The sequence below is a fragment of the Phascolarctos cinereus genome, unplaced genomic scaffold, assembly GCF_003287225.1.
Source record: "Phascolarctos cinereus isolate Bilbo 61053 unplaced genomic scaffold, phaCin_HiC Scaffold_1;HRSCAF=81, whole genome shotgun sequence".
Lineage (NCBI taxonomy): Eukaryota > Metazoa > Chordata > Mammalia > Diprotodontia > Phascolarctidae > Phascolarctos > Phascolarctos cinereus.
The window spans coordinates 152,017,866-152,039,275 of record NW_027555514.1 but is presented as its reverse complement, the minus strand read 5'-3'; the positions used below and the strand labels follow the sequence as shown (position 1 = coordinate 152,039,275).

Below are 21,410 nucleotides of genomic sequence, written 5' to 3'. Positions count from 1 at the left end.
GGAAATGGTGATATTTTACAATGTATATGGTATGTAGTTTCCTCTTATTTTCTTTCTGTAAAAGATATAAAGGCATTTTGCAAGTATGCGTAATGTCAAGGGTGGCCTTTTAAAAGGTTCAAGAGACATAATTTCTAGGTAATTTAATCATTTTTATTAATAATGCCAGCATTTTAATAAAAGGATGGTCATTTGGCCAGCTCTCTCTTAGACCAAAAGATAATCATGGTGGAAGGCTTACGGCTTATATGCCCTTTTTGAAGAGGAATGTTCAGAAGGATAGAAATCAACACTGATTGCTTAACAATTAACGAGAGAGTGAATATTACAGTGAGGGGCTGAACATGAACTTTGATTGTGTTATCCACTTCTAAGTTCCCCCAGCCTTGAGCAATCCATTCAAAGAATTACACCCCTCCCAAGCCTGAGAAGAACACAGTGACTGCCCCATCTGGGCAGAGGATGAGATTAGTTCAGCCTTCAGAGACTGAGGTCTTGAAATGAAGATTAAGAAAAAGGGGGAAATATGAATCTCCCCCAATCATTGGTATTAATAATCATTTCTCTCACCAAGTATAAAGTACTACAATATATAAGATTTTTATATAGAAGCAAGATAGATGACACATACCATTGTAAAATTGTACCTCCTGACCATTCTTGCTAGGCATGTGGAATAATAGACATAGAGATGGAAGGATACTGAGAGAGCTTCTGGTATTCATTTTCCTTAACCCTCATTTTATCAATGATGAAATTGAGGCATAGAGAGTTTAAATGACTTGATCCAAGGTTGAAATTTGAACCATAGAGTACCTCTATGATCTTTTTACTGCCTCATTCACCTTTAGCTTTTACCATGAAGCAGAGAAGGGGAAAGTCTTCTAATTTGCATATAGCTATACAAAGACATTTTTTCACCTGGGCAAAAATGTTGTGTGTATGAGTTAGCATCACCAGGAAAGGGAGAAGTCAAGCTCTGGGAGAGGTTAGACCTGGTAGCAAGACCTGGGAGGTGGGAGGGTTGAGGAATGAGGATGCTGGTTCCATGTAGAAGATGTACCTCCCCATGCCCACCCCCTCATTGGCACTAGGTTGCAATGCCCTATTGACTCCCATACTCCCAAACTGAATTTGTAAAGTGCTGAATTTGTAAAGTGAATATGGCTTTCTTGTGACAGGTATTGAACTGATCTCCCTAAATACACACTGTCTCTGTATAAAGGGAGATTTTATTACAGAAAGCCATGTGATTATGCTCCAGCTAAATTTTGAAATGAAATTTTCAAAAAATTCAACACAGGTGATATCATAACAACAATAGCATCATAAAGTGATAGAACATGACTGATAATGATTGGGGGGGATTGACCCCAAAAGATGGGCCACAGAATGAATTTTATTTGCTCCATGTACCTAGGAGCAAAAGTTTTCTTATCTCAGAGAATAGATACAGTGAGTGTTTCAGGCAAACAGAAGCCAAATTCTTATAGAAAAAGAATAAGAATAAATTCTTATAGAATTCTTATAGAAAGTTATGTTTAATATTAAAATTAAATAATCAAAATTAATTATATTAAAATAATCAAAAATTGACATAGATATACTGAACTAGAGGTTGAATGACTATACTTTTTTTTGTTATCCCACTAAATTTGCATTTTCTTTTCATCCATCTTTCCTCCATATTTGTTTATAGGTCTGACTCCCAGCACAAATTTTATGTGTGTAATTCCCTTGAACACCCATTGCTCCCATTACTCTTCCCTAGATTCTCATGTTATAGTTGAAGCCACCTAAGTTCTAGACCTTCCCTGGAAAGAGCTAATAGTCTTATTTGTACATTTGTTCCTTCAAGGTCCTTGTTACTAGTAGACAACTAATGCCATAAACTAATCAGTGCTAAGGTGTTGATGCATTTGAATCTTAATTGAGTCTTCCTGGAACAAGGTTGTGCTTTAACTAATGGAGACAAAAATAACTCATATTTATATAGTGAAATAACTTAGAGATAGCCTCCAAGATCCCTTACAGCTCTAAAATTTTATGGTTCTATAACTACAAATATAAGAGAGGTAAATTATTCTTTTTCTGGTAGACTTTTCAGAACCTCTAAAGTGCCTCTAATGTCTTTTATGCCTGTGCATAACTCTATTCCTTTAATATGGCAATGTGAATATACATATATTATAACAGAAATAGCCAATTTGCAGAGAAAGAAACATACAGGACCAATTAAAGACCATTATAATTATTAGCTCTGACTTAAAAAAATAGAACAAATCACAGGCTCTTAAGAGAAGGGACAGAATGCCAGCTAATCAAACGTACTTGATCCTGCTCTAGCATCCCCAATGAGCAGTCACACATCCTTTTCCAAAAGACCCCCAGTGAAGGGAAAATCACTGCCTTCCAAGGCAACCCATTCCATTCTGGGATAGCTCCAGTAATTAGGAACTCTTCTTTATATCCACTTTAAATCTTCCTTTGTAAATTCGGTTCATTTCTTGTAAGTCTAGTCCTCTGTGGCTTTGAAAAACAAGGATAATCCCCTTTTCATAACAGCTTTTCAAATATTCGCAGTCAGCTTCATATCTCCTCTCTGCTTTTTTTTCTTCTTTATGTAAATTATATCCTTTCTTTAAACTGGTCTTCTTATGGCATACTATTATTATGTTCTCTCACCATGATTATTGTCATCTTCTGGACACTACATGTGGCCCTCTAGGTCCTCAAGTACAGCCCTTTGCCTGAATTCAAACTTCACAGAACAAATTGTTTGGATTCATTCAAAGGGGCACATTTGAAGACGTAGAGAGCCCCATGTGGCCTCAAGGCTACAAGTTCCCCATGCCTTTTTTAGATATTTATTAATCATCTCTTACGTCCAAGGCAGTTTGCTGGGTGCTAGGAATACAAAGATGCATATATGACATAATCTTAGCACTCAAGGAACTTTTTTTTTCCCATTCAGTGCAATTCAATCCAACAACAACTTATTAAACCATATAGTGTGCAAAGCTCTATGAGGCTGTTTAAATCATTTTATTGGGGCAGCTAGGTGGCACAGTGGATAGAGCACCAACTCTGGAGTCAGGAGGACCTGAGTTCAAATTTGGCCTCAGATACTTGACACTTACCAACTGTGTGACCCCAGGCAAGTTACTACCCCATTGCCTAACAAAAACAAACAAAATTATAAATAATTTTATTTCTTACCATGAATAATATAGTAATTTTAATATATACATATAGTATGCTCATTTTTAGTATTCATAGTATTGTAGCATAATAGAAGATCACCTAATTTTATACTTGATTTATGAAAATATTTTTCAACAATATTAGGTAAGTCTGGGTAATTCACTGACTGTTTCAATGCTTTAGCCATCTAAGACAGAAAGAAAGGAAAGAAAGAAGAAAGGGAGAGAGAGAGAAAGAAAGAATAATGAAAGGGGAAGGGAGGGAGAAGGAGAAAAGAAAGGGGAAGAGGAAGGAAAGGAAAAGGGAAATGAAAATTGGTAAGGAAGATGAAGAAAGATTACTTTTCAGTAGTGAGGAACCACTTAAAGTTGTGTAAAATAAATTTGTAGTAGATGCAGTCAGAATGGTTGCATGATTGTCTTAAACTCTTTTCAGTAATTAGTACACATGTAGGAATGAAGCAAAAAAATGTTGGGAATTACACAAGGCTGAGACTTAGCAGAATGTAATTGACAATTTGATAAAGAGGAGAGAGAAGGAAAGTGTAAAATTGAACTAATTGACCAAGATTGGCCAAGATAGGGAAGAGAGAATGAATTGGGAAGAATTTTTTCTCTCACAGATAGAGGTTTTTCTTTTTTCCAGAACTCCTAAGGTATTAGTTGTGCTGTACAGATCCAAAAATGTCAGGAGAGTCAAGTGTAAGTTATATTGTTAGATATAATTTCAGCTTCACAGGTTAAGTATAACTGCAACTAATTTATAATGAAAAGTTAATTCTAATTGTCAAGTTGGTTTCTAATCCAGACTCCCTTACTATTCAATGACAGTCTTCCACGTTTTCCTTTTCCCAGTAATTCCAACAACAGTACCAGTGTCACCAGTGTGAGAACAGATATGTCATCAAAGAATGCTGAAGCTCATGGGTTTGAGGAATTAAAAACTGAACTCAGCAGCAGCAGTAATAGTAATAATGATGATGATGACAGTCAGAGCTGTAGTAAGAGTAATCAGTATTTCTATTCTGAAAAGCAAAATGAACCTAGAGTATATATCATTGAAAGAAGTAATTTTTAAAAAATAACAGACTATTAATATAATAATAGCAAGCATAGATTATTTAAAAATTGGCACTTTAGGATTATTGCTTCATTTTTATTCTTAAGAGAATTTCAATGTTGTGTTTACCAATCTGAAAGTGGCACTTCTCTCAGAAATACACACATGCGTGCACACACATATATACACACATGTATACATATATGTATATGTACAAAATGACAGTAATTATATACTTTGTGTGTACACATAAATGTGCGTATTCCAAACACAGTGTGTCATGAAATAGAATAAACATCACATTGAAATGAAATATGCCTGTGATGTTTAGGGACATTTGCCCTTCCACACTCCTGCATACATGATCTATTTTTATAATCTTTAACTTTTCTTAATCACTGGAAAACAAGGTATTCCAAAAAGTCAGTACGGTTTTAAGCCATTGAAGCTTAAAATTGCGCTGAGACTGTTGGGACACCCTGGATCAAATTTCAAGAACTGTATTCTGTTCTTCAGTAGGAGAAAGTAAAAACATGCTGAGGTTTTTTTCACCCCTCGGGGGGAAAAAATTTTGTCGGTGTTCAGAAAATAACACATTTTCTCTCAAATGTCATTTTCCATAAATCTGAGCTATGCTGATTTTTTTTCAGATTTATGTGAAAAAATCTGAACATGTTGGATGATTTATAGCAGGTTATTTTAGAGTAACAGCAGAATAGGCCCAGAAGGATCACCGTGCCACATATGGTATATAGAGTCAGGAAATCCAATTGAGCAATGAGTTTATTTGTATCAGGACACACAGTACTTTCATCTATAGTATTCACATTGTAGTTGTAATGAAGAGCTTCTACATTATATTTAGTGCAGTAAGTATCTCATTTCCCTCCTAGATTGTGATACAGTGTGTTCCTTGCACATAATAGGAGTTTACTGATAGTTGTTGAATTGCATTATATAGAATGCAACAGAAAGCTCCATCATAGCAGGGGCTGGGGCGTGTTTCTTCTTCGTGCCTCTGATGATTGGAGCACAGGAAATACTTAATAAATGCTTGGTGAGTGGTGCTGAATTTGGTGAATTAGAGCATATATAATCTGATTTGTAGTATTTGGAGAAAGAAAAATCTACTAAAATTGAATTTTTTCTAGTAGTATACTATACCATGATCATAATTGTTGCTGTCTTTTATGTATTTTAACAAAACACTTTGTGCTTATAGCTTTGGCCTTGGGATAATTTTAAAAACCAACTTGGGTAAAATTTTATTATAACAATTAGAATATTAAAATAATAAAATCCAGAGAATAAAGTTGAAACACGAGGCATAGAAAGGCACAAGAAGCCAAACAAGATGCAACACTTTATCAAAATAATTTTTTTTTTGGTGATGCAATTTGGGTTAAGTGACTTGCCCAGTGTCATACAGTAAGTGTTATATGTCTGAGGCTGAATTTGAACTCAGGTCCTCCTGACTCCAGGGCTGGTGCTGTATCATCCACTGTGTCACCTAGCTGCCTCTATCAAAATAAAGTTATAGGGACCTACCTGTGAAATCAGAGGACCTAGGTTCAAATCCTAACTTTGACATATTACATATATATGTGGCCTTAGGTAATTCACTTAACCTCTCTAGGCTTCAGTTTCCTCATCTGTAAAATGAGATAGTTGAACTAGTTAGCCTCAGACATCTCTTCCTCTAAACCTATGATCCTGTGAGCCTTGTAGCTGAAGAAGTTTTGAGGTTATTATGACAATAGAGTAGAAGAATATCCAAGGAATGAGAAAATGATAATTGATGTAGTCTTTGTCTATAAGAATCTTACTATTAATTGTGGAGGAAATGAATACTCATAAAATACAAGTTAAGGTTAATTAAGTGACATGATTATATGATTAAGTACCTGTTGTTTAGTTGTTCAGTCATGTCTAAATCCTTATGACCTCATGGACCAAACCATTCATGGGGTTTTCTTGGCAAACACGGGGAGGGTGTCATTTTCTTCTCCTGGGGATTAAGGCAAACAGAGGTTAAGTGCCTTGCTCAGGATCACACAGCTAGTAAATGTCTGAGGCTGGATTTGAATTCAGGTCTTCCTGATTCTAGGCTCAGCACCCTATCCACTGAGCCATCTAGCTGCCTCTGATTAAGTACCTGGAAGAAGCCAATATGGCATGAGAAATTTGAAGGGCAGCATTGCTTCTCTTTAGTGAAGGAAGGGAGAAAGACTCACTGGAGGAGGTGGCAGCTGAACTGAATCTTGAAGAAAGGATTGCAACAGAAAGAGATGGAAGAGTAATTCCATTCCAGGAATTGAGCAAATGTACACAAATGCACAAAGACAGGATGAAACTGGAGGGTCAGTAGTCCAGTTTGAATGGAACATTAAGAGAGTGAAAGGGGAGTTGTGTAAGATTAGAAAGTTAGGGTGAAGTTAGAATGTGGAAGGTCTTGAATTTTAGTGTAAGGTGTACTCTCTAGCTATTTCTCTCTCCCAATGCCAGTTCTGCTACGTTATTCTTCAGTGTTCCAGAGGAGCACCCTGAGGGGCCCAGATTTCTCTTCTCTACTGCCATAAGCTTGTTCTTATGTGCAAAAAACAACCAGGGTTACATAATGCTAAAAGACTGTTTAATGATGGTGGAGTGGTTTTGAGGTTTCCAGTTTGGATTAGGAGAGAAAAGTTGATAACATCAACATTAGGAGAGAAAGGTTGATAACATCAACATAAATCAGGAAGTTAGAGGAGCAGTTTTGAAGGGGAAAAATGATGTAATTGGTTTTGGAGATGTCAGATTTGAGGTGTCTGTGATTTGCTCCCTAAGCAGTTGGAAATATATGAGATTGTGAGATCAGAATTCTCATCCTCCCCCTCCACCCACTTCAGCCATCACGAACCACACAGAATAAGTCTAATATGTCTCCTATAGGATGGCCCTTCAAATGTATGAAGCTTCCATCCAAACCAAATGCCCCAAGTTCCTTTAGCCAATCATTTTCTGGCATTAGGTAATGACTAAATAAAGGATCAAGAAAACATTTTAACTCTTTTAAAAGTTTAAATAGAATTTTAGTCAAATTCATCAAATCTTGGCATACCATGTGTAAATGAAATACTATATTAATCTTATTTGTAAGTGTAACATCCAGATTTCATGTTAAAGCTCTGCGTGGTTCATTTTTTTCCATCTGTAGCAATAACCAAAAGCATCCACTTTTGTAGAAAAATTTCATTGGAAGACTATTTGTCTGGTTTTCTGATTAGCTCAACTGTTTTGTACCATGCACAAAGATTTTCTGTGTCTTTTTCTTTTGTTATGAATTGAGTACTGTCGATTTTCCAATTTGATTACACCATAGTGTTGTTTTGAGTAACTGCAATAATTGCTTTTAAATGAAATAAAATGAGATGAAAGCAGGAAGATGTAGCTTCTGTTTGTTTAACTTTGTATGAGAATTATCAAACCAGCTGACCCTGACTGTAAACTGAAAGAGAATGTACTCTTTTTGATCTGGTAAGGAACAATTTGATCTCTTTTTTTTGGGGGGGGGTGTATTGGGGGGGAAGTTCCGGTCTTAACCATCATCTTCACAAAAGCACATTAAGAGAGTATGGCACATAATAGCATATACATCTGAACATGATTATCAATATGAATGACTTTAGTTGGGTCTTATTAGTTCCTTAAATCCAAGCTCACCTTAGCCAGGAAAGACCTCCTGGAGAAAGCAGTGAATTTTATTTTGGAAGATGAAAGTATTTTAGGCTTCCCACTGGTCTCTATAGCAATTGTAATCAGAAAAAAAGATGATGTAGATAGACATTTATTCCTTCCCACAGAGAAACTAGTAACAGGAAGGAGAATCAAGTGTGTGTGTATGTGTATGGAAGTATATGTATATATAAAACAGATTAGAATATTGCCCCTATTCTCCTTTCATTTAGTCAAAATAGAAGTAGCATGTAAGAGGAAATATGGAGCAGTGAAAGATTGGAGTAGGAGATTCTGTTCCCCATTTGTTACTTACTAGTTGTTTGATCTTGGCCAGGTTGCTTCATCTGTCTGGGCCAGTTTTCTCATTTATAAAATGTAGGAGTTGGACTTCATTAGATGATGTTGAAGCTGGTCCCTTCTAGCTGTGAATCTTATGATCTTTTTTCTTTGCTAATGGAAAGCCCATGAGTGTCAAAGTTCTCCTAGGTTTATAAGCCTTCTATAAACTCAAAAATAGGAGTTTATTTTCACATTAAAAATGAAACCATTGTCTTCCAATTTCAGATTTTTTTTTTACTTCTAAAGGTTGTTATGGTTAGGTGTTAGCCATTCAAATAAGACGTAACATTGTTTTTCTTATTTATTTTGTTCACAATTTCAGCTCATCAATATTTAGGGGAATATGAGCAGAGACGTTAAAATAATTGCCGAAAAGGTCGGTCTTGCTTCCCAGTCAAATTGGAGGCAGCATGATTCAGTGGAAAGCATATATTACTTACATCTGTCCCTTCTATTCACACACGCTCAACCACTATCCTAGCTCAGGCCCTCACCACCTTTCCTAATAATTGCCTCTTAATTGACTTCCCAACTCAAGTCTCTTTCCACTAAAATCCATCTTCCACACAACTACTGAAGTAATTTTCCCAAAATACTGGTCTGATAATATCTTTCCTTTCTCCCCTTAGTTCTAATATGAACCCTTGATTAACATTTTAAGGCTTTTACAGCCTAGCTCCAGTTTACCTTTGCAGCATCATTACACAACAGTCCCCCTTCAGCATTCTGTGGAACTGCCTTCTTATTGTTCTTCATGTGTGATGTATCCCCTCTGCCTAGAATGCCCTCTGTCCTCACCTCTACTCCCTAGAATCTTCATTCTTCTTCAGTATTCATCAAAAGCCACCTATGTAATGCCTTCCCAGCTGCCATTGCTCTCCTCTCCCCTCCCCTCAGACAAACCATCATGGATCAATTTTGAATGTATGTTTATGTCTATAAAATGGGATTTGGGAGGGTGGTCCACTTGTAACCTCAGTGGAATGGTGGATGGTTGTTCTGTGCATTACGTAATAATCATAAGATGCCTCATCCCTTTTTGTTCATTTCTGGCTCATTTTTTTTTTATCAGTTCTTACACCTTGTTCTAAGGCAGTCAAAAGATATGTTCTAATATTTCCTTATAAATTCCTAGAAATGTATGATGTATTTTATTAATAGATCAATTAGCTCCAAGCCCCCTTCCTAGTTCATAAATAAACCAGGGAAAACTCTTTTTCTGTAAATATTCACTGCTTTTTCTCTCACACATGCTCAAATCCTCTAGTCCCATAGATCTAGACATCAGTGTTACTGTTTATATAATTTATCATAGTAGCAAGTAATTATAAAAAACAAGTAAATATTTGCAGTGTAGTGATGATAACTAAGGTTCAGAGACAGATTCACTTCTGTGCTCTTCAAAAGCAAGAGGAGACATGATAACTGCCACTAACTTCTCTTCAATTTCTGAAAACAGTTATTTTAGAGTGGTAATTCAAGTCACTAAAGAGTACTTTTAATATACTGTCTCTTCACAAAATCAGAATTAAATGTAGTTTACTCAAAATATCCCTTCAGACTTTTCCTTAACAATTAACTCAGTGTCTCACAAAAGAAGTGCACTTAATTCTTTTTCCCTCTGTGCCTCACACAGTCTCTCTCACCATGACAGTTAACTGTCTTTAGAATTACGATTACGGTTGCAACTCCTGAAGAGTCTATTCTTTCCCTCCTAAAGATACAGTAATATCTAATATACACATCTCTGTTGGAGTGCTATGGAAGCTGGGGTTATACCAATATATTGCAGTGGTATTGACATTAACTTGGACAAAGTAAAGGATTTTTTTTTTCATTTTAAAGGAAAATCTTTTTACCATGCAGCCTTTTTTTCTGTTTTACATAATTTCACATTAAGTTTATAAGATTGTGACACTTGAAAACTTTTTTCATCTTGGAAATGTACATTATATTATATTAGTATCCTTGATGAACAGTCCATTTACCCAAGTCTACCCTTAATTATACCCCATAAGTTTTTAATGGGACTTAAATCAGTTAAGTTATCAGGCCATTTTTATCTGTTTATCACTTGCACAAATTTTGTAAGAAAGAATAAGAATTACCTTTATTCCAGCTTTTGGTTCTCTTGTCTTTTTAGAGTCTTACTTATGACAAGTGTTTTGTTCTTCATAGCAGCAGTTAGCCATCTTCTTGTTCTTCCAAATTCAAGAAGTCTACGTTTTATTTAGAAAGAATTGATTATGGGGGCAGCTAGGTGGCACAGTGGATAGAGCACCAGCCCTGAAGTCAGGACGACCTGAGTTCAAATTCAGCCTCAGACCAAACACTTGACACTTACTAGCTATGTCACCCTGGGCAAGTCACTTAACCCAGCTGCCTTTAAAAAAAAAAAGAATTGATAACAATCCAGCTACCTACCAGGTCCTTCTGAGGGTATTTGCTTATCATCCGAGGATTAATTATGGCATTTCATAGCAATAATCTGTCAGTTCTTGACATTTATTTTTATGTTTAGCTATGCTTTACTTTGCATTTTGGTCAAACTGACCCTATTGTATCGTGATCATGAATGATCCTTGAATGCCTGACTTCATCATATGAAAAATATGTTGAGTTAAGTGAACTCCGAAGTCATTTGCAATATGTCTGACATTAAAAGCATACACTTTGAAAGCTACAACTGACACATTTCCTTGCAGTGAAATCCATTTGTTTAAAGCATAATGGAATGAAACGTGTGTATGGAATGAAATACTGCAGTCAGTTGACGGAGAACTAACTAGAGGTAGAGAAAATAGGTAAATATGTTTCCATCTGGTCAAAGTCAGACTACAGAATAAGCTTAATGTCAATAGATGTACACTTATGTGACCATTGCTGTCACATTCAGTCAGGCAACAAATACTTATTAAATGTTTACTTTGTGTCTAGCACTGTGCTAAGTGCTGGGGAATTTTTTTTTTTTTGCAAGCGTGCATTTTGCATTCGAATGTGGCCAGTCCATCGGAGTTGAGCTCTCTGAAGCAGAGTTTGAATGCTTGGCAGTTTAATTTGAGAAAGGACCTCAGTGTCTGGTATCTTATCCTGCCAGGTGATCTTCAGAATCTTCCTAAGACAATTCAAATGGAAGCAATTCAGTTTCCTGGCAGAAAATCACACAGAGCAAGCATTCACATGGTGGTCAGAAGAAAAGATACAAGGACACTCTCGAGGACTCTCTTAAAAACTTTGGAATTGATTGTGTGACATGGGAGACACTGGCACAGGACAGCTCAGCATGGTGTCCCCACATCAGAGAAGGTGCTGTCCTCTGTGAGTGAAGCAGAATTGGAAAAAGCTCAAAGGAAATTCAGGATGCACAAATTTAGAGAAACCACCCCAAATGTTCACACAGACTATTTGTACCCGACCTGTGGTAGAGCATTCCTAGCTTGTATTAGTCTGATCAGTCACAGTTGGACTCAATGAAACTTGACTTTTGTATAGTGATGTCATTTTGGTCCTCTTTGAGAATGAAGGACAATAACCAACCAAGTGCTGGGGATACAAAGAAAGGCAAAAACAGAACTTTAAATGGCATCAACAACTTACATTAAAATGGGGAAAACAACATGCAAAAGTAATGTACATACATTATATGTGTGTGTGTGTATATATATATATATATATAATATACATATATATGTATTTGTGTATGTATATACATATATGTGTGTACATATATTATTTATATACATATGTGTGTGTATATATATATGTGTGTATATATGTGTATATATATATATATATAAATATACATATATATGTATATATATGGAGAGAGAGAATAGGTTATATCAGAGGGAAGGCACTAGAATTTGGGGAGGGAAGGCCTCAGTAAGGCCTCTCAAGATGGGAACTAGGGAACCTAGGAGGCTGAGATGAAACAGGAAATCATTATAGGTATGAGGGATGGCCACTGAAAAGACATGGGGTCAACATATGGAGTGTCTTGTGCAAGGACTTGGGAATAGGACTATGTGGCTACATAGTACAATATGTGGAGAGTAGTAAAGTTTACAAAGGCTGAAAAGGCAAAAAAGAAGGCAGGTTTTGAAGAGCTTTAAATGCCAAATAGAGGATTGTCTTTTTGATCCTGTAAGTAATAGAGGGCCAATTGAGTATATCAATTAATGGGGGTAACAGGGTCAGAACTGATCTGTGCTTTTGGGAAATCACCTTGGCAGCTAAGTGGAAGATGGATTGGAAAAAGGAGAGACTTGAGGCAGTGAGAACAATCAGAAGGCTATTGCAATAATCTAGTCTTGAGATGAGGAAAGCCTATATGAGGGTGGTGGCTATGTGAGTAAAGAAAATGTGGGTATTTGCCAGAGATTTGGGGCAGAAAGAATAACAGATCTTGACAACTTATTGGATATACGGTTTGAGAGTGAGTAAGGAGTCAAAGAAAATATTAACCTCATGAGGCTGGGTAAGACTGGAAACATGGTAGTACTCTTGAAAGTAATAGGAAAGCATGGAAAGACAAGAGGGCTTAGGAGTAGATACGAGTTAAGTTTTGGAGATATTGAGTTTGACATGCTTATAGGACATCAAATTAGAGATATTTAAAAGGCAGTTTGGTAATGTGAGACTAGAGCTCAGGAGAGAAAGGAGGCTCATTTTATAACCATAGGAATCATCTGTATAGGGACAGTAATTGAACTGATGGGAGCTGATGAGATCAACAAGCAAGGTAATACAGAGTAAGATGAGAAGAAGACCCATAACAGAGCCTTGGAGAACAAACCTGTTTAGAGAAGATGACAAAATGAAAGCATGTTAAATTTTTTTCTTGGCCAAAGTAATTTGCAAACAACTGTACCATACTACTATGTTTTTATAGAATAAAAATGCTCTTTTAAAGACAGGCACGGTTTCACTTTAGCCTTTGTATCATCAGTGCCTGGTAAAGTTCTTTGCACCAAAGTGATTAATAAATGCTTGTTGTTTGATTAATTAATTGACTTGGATTCAGAAGTGCTGGGTTCAAATTCAAATTATGCCATTTATTCCCTGTCTGATTTTGGGGATGTCACTTACTTCTCTAAGCCTCAATTTTCTTTTCTATAAAATGAAGTAGGACTAGAATGACTTCAAAGGTCCCATTCATCCTTAAATCTATTATCCTGTAATCCTCTATGACTTGACAAATCATTCAGATTTGTCAGTCATTGAGCTATGTTAGATGATGAAGAATAAAAAATCTATGCATAAGAAAAAAAAAGAATACTAAAATGGGTTTTCCTGGATAATGCAAATACATAGACTGGTGGAGAATTGGTATTGGGGCTGATAAGTTAGAGAAAATGATGAAGGCTATTAAAGAGCTAATGACCTTTTCCCCCCTTTTTGTTATATTTAGTTCTTTAAAAATACTGTCCTGAAAGACTAATATAACTTTGGAATATGATGGATATCCTGGTTATGAGCTGCACTTTATGTCCAAGACTAGCTTCTGGAAGTAATTACACTTTTGACTACCATGGACAGAAGAAACCATAGGGATTGTTTTATCCAACACCTTCACTTTATAGATAAGGAAACTGAGGCAGAGAATAATTAAATGACCTCATACAGGTAGTATTAGACTCAAGATTCAAACCCACTTCAACCAGCGCAGGCTTTAGGTCACTTTCCACTATCCTATGTAATAGCATTATCATCACCTTTCCTCCGGTAACAGCGTATCATCATCATGAATTCATGCGGCATAGCTTAGTATCCATCCAAAAAGCCTTTGTGTATTCTTATATATCCTGTAGGGAAAAATAACATTTCTCTCTATGCTATATAGTTTTTCTTTTGATACCTATCTAACTTGTATAGGTTGCACTATACATTTTATTTACAAGAAGCACTTACAATGACAGTATGGTACCAAATCGCTGGGTTAGGCCTCAAGCACAATTTATCTGCTCCACTGATGTCCTATTGAGAAGGCAGAGGAAAGCTTAACTGCAAACAGTATTTTTTTAATCTTTTATTTTCTATGAATATGTGGGTTTTTCGTCAGATCACATGCTTAATAATTCCTGCAGTGGCCATCTAAGCTCATAAAAAATGTAGACATCTTGAGAAACTGAATCATATCCTCATGCTGTAACTGACTTCACTATTGATCTACTTTTCCAGTTTGCTCTCTGGACCTACAAGTATTTGTTACAATTTTCCTACCTAGTTAAGAGGATGAATTGAAGAAAGGAATATCACTTTATTGGCAGCTTTCATTTTAAATCAGATATATAACTTTGCACTTCCACAGAGTGACTAAAAGATCAATAAGTATTGATAGAATCACTGTAGAAATAGAAGATGGATTGTGGTCTGAAAACAACTGACTAGAGCACATTCATCAGTCCAAACAAGACACTGCTATTTCATTCTGGCTTTGATGGAGACAGTTCTGCAATACGGGCAGCTGTTTGTTTTATGAGCCATCACAAGACAAGAATGATTAATATAAATGGAAAAAAATATATATATTTGCCTCAAGAAATTACTAAGCATTATTGCCCCTATTCAATTAGCAACATTGTAGTACTTACTATTCGAAGTTTTTTTAGAGCTATTTTTTTCTTTACAGGCAGATAAACAATCTGTGTAGACTGGGAAACATTCTTCACTTCTTTATTAAGTATGATGGCTGATGACTCTAATGCATAGCTGGGGTTGTATGTGACAAAAGTGATGACACCACCGTGGCATTTGTTACTCTTAGTGTCCATACAGCCTTGTGAATGTTAAAGAGGTAATACTGGCTTTTGAGTTGTGAGGAGGGGAAAAAGCTGGATACTCATGAAAAGCATAAACAAAAGCTAGTGTGGTGTAGAAGTACTGTGTCTAGAGATTCAGACCCTGGAAGGCAGATGGTCAGAGCCCTAGAACTTTGTCCAGGCAAAGTCTTGTTTCTTCCTTTCACGATGTGCTTTTGGATTTGTCTTTGGAACTATGTCAGCTTCTCTCTGGATCGTTCCACATCCACTTGATTATGTATTACTAGGCAGACATGCTGAGCACGCATATAATAAGTCATTTTATATACAAATAGTTACTTAGAGTTGTGTTAAGAACTTTCTTAAGTTCAGAATCAAATGTTTTAAAAGACTTGTGTTAACCAAAATTTGATTTGTAATTCCATCTCCCATGCCCCTCCCCCCAAAGAGCATTTGCTGTAATCTCTTTGCTAATATTTCATTTACATTTTTTGTATCAATATTCATTAGGGGAATTGGTCTATAATTTTCTTTCTTTATTTTGGTTCTTCCTATTTTGAATATCAACACCACCTTTGTGTCATAAAACGTATTGGGTAGGACTCCTTCTTTGCCTGTTTTTCCAAATAGTTTATATAGTATTGGGATTAATTGTTCTTTAAATGTTTGTAAAATTCACTTGTGAATCCTTCTGTTCCTGGGGATTTTTTCCTAGGAAGTTCATTGATGACTTGTTCAATTTCTTTGTCTAAGATTGGGTTATTTAAGTATTTGATTTCCTTTTCTGTTAATCTGGGTAATTTATATTTTTGTAGGTATGCATCCATTTCATTTAGATTGTCAAATTTATTGGCATATAATTGTGCAAAATAGCTCCTAACGATTGTCTTAATTTCCTCTTCATCAGTGGTGAATTAACCAATTTCTTTTTTGATAGTAGTAATTTTTCTTCTTTACTTTTTTAAGTCAAATTAACCAATGGTTTATCTATTTTATTGGGGTTTTTTTCATAAAACCAGCCTCTAGTTTTATTTATTAGTTCAACGGTTTTTTTTTTTACTTTCAGTTTTATTAGTCTCCCCTTTGATTTTTAGGTTTTCTAATTTGGTGTTTAATTGGGAATTTTTAATTTGTTCTTTTTCTAGTTTTTTGTTGCATGGCCAATTCATTTATCTACTTTTTCTCTATTTTTTTGAAGTAAGCAGTTAGAAATATAAATTTTCCTCTAAGTACCACTTTGGCTATATTCTATAATTTTGGTATGTTGTCTCATTTTTGTCATTTTCTTTAATGAAATTATTGATTGTTTCTGTGATTTATTCTTTGACCCACTTATTTTTTAGGATTAGATTATCTAATTTCCAATTAATTTTCAATCTCTCTTTCCCTTATCTATTATTGAATATAATTTTTATTGTATTATGATCTGAAAAGGATGCATTTATGGTAAGATATCTTGAAGAGAAAATATAATCGAGAAAATATAGCATTTTAAGATTGGTAAAATCTAAACATATTTACAAGTAGAAAGGAAGTGGGCAGTTGAGGAATGGTGATGAACAATTGAAGAAATGAGCAGTAGAAGTAAGTGAGAGAGGGTGGAATGCTACATGTATTATCTTTGGAAAAGGCAAAGGGGAGATTCTGATGATGAGGTTATATTCTGACATAGGAGGGAAGGGTGAGAGATGGATGTGGATATCAAGAGATTTTTTTATTTTTTATGTGGAGAAAGGGAAGTTATAGAGTTCACTTATGATGACCTGAATGAAGTATAAGGCTAGATCATTTGCTAAAAGTAAGGTTGCCTGGGATGGAGTTTGGGAGTTGAGAATAATGAATATTTTTTTCTCTCTAGCAAAATCTAACAGCCCAGAAATGAGAATGGAGACAATCAGTGGCAAAGTTACTGTGGCATGAGACTTTGGTGGAAAGAGAAATGTGGATTCATTTCTGTGGTTGCAGAAAGCACTAACTATATATTCCAGGTTATAGAAGGAAGTAAGTGTAATTAAAATAGGGTTAAAATTCTTGGAAATGGGAAGTAGGCCAAGGAGTCAGAAGCCATCATAGAATAAAGAATAGTTGAACAGTGGAAGAAATAAGACCAAGGGAGGGTAAATAACTTGTCCAAGGCCAATCTATTAATAAGTGGCAGAGCCTGGCTTTGAACCCAAGTCATTGTCATCATTGTCTTCCTTCCCCTTCCCCTCCGTCTTTTCCTCCCCTCCTCCTCCTTCCCCTCTTTCTCCTCCCAGTGAATCATTTTATATCTGTATGTAATTCAATTTTGTTAGTAAAATGTTCTGTCTCTGAAAACAGCACTCTCTCTATAATAAAGTGACAAATATTTAACTGTCATCAAAATCTGAAGACCTTTATTATACAGCTATTCTCCCTAATTAAAATCATCAAAACATGACAAGGTAAAGTGGGAAGAAATCAACAATTCCTTCTGTTACATGGATGGATGATAGATTTGCTTTAAAATATGGCATTTATTAGCATGTACGTTGTTGCACATCACTAGACAGGAAATTTTTAAAAAATGAACTAAAATACATCTAGTAGACTGAAATAATATTAATTAAATTTTACTAATTCATCATATTAAGCCTATAATCTGTTGCCAACAGCACTTTATGTGAAACTACTTTTTTACCTTCCATAATTACCGTGGTTAGTAATTGACAGTTCAACTAACATGTACTCAATAATCATATTAACAAAAGAGCAAATGTTGCTTGTGTGACAAGACAAAATTCACTAACAGGCAATCCAAAATTGACAGCTTAAAGCAATAAATGAATGAATGAATGAATGAATAAACAAATGAATGGATAAATAAATAAATGAATGAATCAATCCTGTACTTTATTGTAAAGTCAGAGAGACAACACTGGCTAGGGATAAGAATGTTGAAGTTGAAGCCACTAGAAATAGGGACAGGATCTGGTCCTGTAATATCACTAGTGATAAGAAACTCTCAGAAGGGGAAACTCCTACTATAAATGCAGATTGGCACTTTTTTTTTTTGCAATTTAGAGTCTTAGAGAGTTGCCAGGAACACTGGAAGCACATGCTTAAGATCGTAGTAACCATGTGTCAGAAGGAAGATTTAAACCTAGGTCTCCCTAGTCTCAAGGTTAGCTCTCTGTCCATATTGCCTCTCACATAGCCCTCCAAAGTTAAGCTAGTAAGACATGCGTTCAAATCCTACCCCTAACACTTGCTGGGCAAACTTGGACAAATCACATCATGTCTTTAAGTATCAATTCCCTGCTCTCTAGGATGACATAAACAACACTATTGTACATCATCACAGGTTGTTGTTGTTAAGTTGTTTTTCAGTCATGCCAACTCTCTGTGACCCCATTTTGGGTTGTTGTTTGTTTTTTTTTTTTTTTGGCAGAGATACTGGAGTGGTTTGGCATTTCCTTCTCCAACTCATTTTACAGATGAGGAAACTGAGGTGAATAGGGTTAAGTGACTTGCCTGTGGTCACACAGCTAGTAAGTGTCTGAGGCAGGTTTTGAACTCAGGAAGATGAGTTTTCCTGACTTCAAGCCCAGCACTCTATCCACTGATCCAACAAGCTGTCTTACGTCACAGATACACAAGACTAAATGAGATAAGCTACATGAAGTACTTACTAAATCTTGAAGTGTCATATAAATGCCAGATATTATTATAAGAGGCAGGGTAGCATCTGAGCCAGAATGACCATGGTTCAAATCCTTCCTCTGACACATGCTGGCTGGGTGAACCTGTGCAAAATTACTTAACCCTTCCCTACCCTAAGCAAATCTCTAAGATAATTAGATACAGAGGAGCTCTGTATTATTGGAGGGAGTTCCTTCATTGGGAGTCATCAGGACTAGTGAAACAATAGGTACAGTGTCTGTTCCTATAATTACACATGAATAGTATAGCTATTAATTGATCTTATATTTCAATTTAAACTACATTTATTAAGCATTTACTATTTAAAGAGCATAATGCTAGATTGCAGAGGAAATTCAAAATTGAGATAAGGCATAGTCCCTGCCCTCAGAGAGCTTACACTCTAGTTAATGGTATATAGAACAGACATAAATAACTCATTCCTACACATGAATTTTATGAGTGAATAAGAAAGTGTCCTGCAAGGGACAAAGAGGAAAAGTTTGTTACCTTGTGGCAGGCAGGATTAGAAAAGTATATCTGGCTTTGGGGCGGCTTGGAATGTGTCTAGCAAATTGGTAGGAATTTAATATGTGAAGAAAAAGGAGACTGAAAGGAGGTTGGGGAGAGAGAATTCTAAACAACAATTTAATCAAAGGTACAAAGGTGGAAATATGAAATACATAAGAAGGTCAAGGGGGTTTGCTAAGCTGGAATATAAATTATCCAAAAGAGAGTAGTAATGAATATAAGATTATGACCATGTACAGTTGGACATTGAATATTAGAATGAGAAGTTTGAATTTCAGGGGAAAAAAGTAGCTACTGAACCTTTGGAGGCATATAATAAGACCAGATGTACAAATAAAGAAAATAAATATATTAGGATGGAATGATGGGAAACATGGTTTGGAAGATGAAGTATGGGGAGATGGGAAGATCCACCTAAAGTTTTTGCTTATAAGGAAATGTTCACATAAAGAAAATCTGTATAATTACTTTAACAAATAGGAATATTTAAAACAAAGGAGATGCCTTTTAAAGAAAGGCTAAGCAATCTGTGGTATTTGAGTGGAAATGACAAGTATAATGAGTAAAGAGAAGCATGGAAAAGACTTGCATGAAATAATGCAAAGTGAAGTAAGCAGAACCAAAAAAAAACCAACATACACAGTAAGTATAAAAATGGAAATGTAAATAAAAGCAACCTCAAAACAATCTAAAATGAATGTTAAAAAATTACAAAAACAGTGTTGGCCACAAAGAGATTTAAAAAGGTACCTTCCTTCACTCATTGCAGAGGTATGCGGTTGGGGAGGGGAATGGAACCTTGGGTGTGGGACATTGGCAAGGGGGATAGAAGGAATTTTAGACAATGTTAAAAAGAAAAGAAAATTCTATTAAAGAAGAAAAAATAATTTATAGATATACACACATAAAATGAAAATGAATAGATATGATAATTTACATTTAGAAAAAAGAATAGGCCATAGTTTTGAAGTCATACCCTCAATTAAAACTGATATAAAGATCTGCCTTAATGAAATTTAAAAACAAAATACATTGTAGCTAAAATAAAAATGTCCACAGAAGTAGAAAGACTACCAATCCATCAGTTGTTTTTTCTCTTTATATTCCACTTTCAGAAGCTATTTGTTCATTTAAGTATAAACCCTCATCTCTTAATCACAGCTGCTAAAGATGATTGAGTTTCAGGTTCATGGCATGAAATTACAGTGTAAACTCCTTGAGAACAGGGCATGTCTTTTGCCATTTTTCGTATCTCCAGGACTTAGGACAGTGCAGACAATGTTTATTTACTCTAGCTCAAGGTATGCCAGTTTACATTATACTTGTGAAACTCAGTTTGATTTATTAATGCATAATGATATCCTGAAATTTAAAAAAATCATTTAAAGAATTGGTAAAACCATATGGTAGTCCAATAAACCTTTTTGGTGCCCCCTACCCTGCCTCTTTTCTGGAATCTTCAATATCTGCAAATATTTATGCTAGAATCTTCCATTTTGGAAATGCTCCACAGTACAACAGAGGCTTCACTAGCCAATCCTTTCCATTTCCCTGCCTGTGACATCAGAGATGAAGAACCAAACAGGTGCAACTGAGTGAGACCTCTCTCTTTTTTTCCCCAAAAGCAAATAAACAAACAAAAAACACCTCTAAAACATTTCAACTAAGATTTAAAAGAGTACTGGAAAACTTCATTTTTAGAGAAAGGTAGTAGTAATTTTATTAGTCACATAAAATTGATTTTATTGTTTTTTTTGTTTGTTTGTTTTTGAGATGGGGTCTCCCTACCACACAAAGGCTGGAAATATCGGTGACTCATGGGCTCCATCTGAATACTGATCAGCATTGAAGGTTTCAACTGCTCTCTTTTTATGACTTGCATCACTTGCCCCTTCTCATGGAGTCTGAAGAGCCTCTGCTAATAGGGTTTCACCATATCACTGCACGACTTAGGATACCTGAATGGCTTTGTACCTACTGCAGCTCAGAACTCCATAGAGAAGTGATCCACTAGCCTAGTCTGTCCTCATAACACCGTACACAAAATTACATTTTAAAATTACTTAAAACTATGGGAAGAACTTAATATGTGAAGCATTAACACAGCAGAGATATTTCTTTATCTTGATTTATCTT

At 35.6% G+C, this 21,410-nt stretch overlaps 1 protein-coding gene and 1 long non-coding RNA gene across 8 annotated transcripts in view; one reads left to right on the top strand and one right to left on the bottom strand.

The window, feature by feature from the left end:
* Window positions 1-21,410, top strand: part of CACNA2D1 (calcium voltage-gated channel auxiliary subunit alpha2delta 1) — a 665,577-nt gene that overhangs the window by 462,382 nt on the left and 181,785 nt on the right. The window lies entirely within an intron of this gene.
* Window positions 6,174-9,061, bottom strand: LOC110206949 (uncharacterized). Its single transcript, XR_002324037.2, has 3 exons — window positions 9,007-9,061; window positions 8,294-8,430; window positions 6,174-6,271 (listed from the first exon to the last, which is right to left on the bottom strand). It is a non-coding gene; the product is annotated as an uncharacterized LOC110206949 (long non-coding RNA).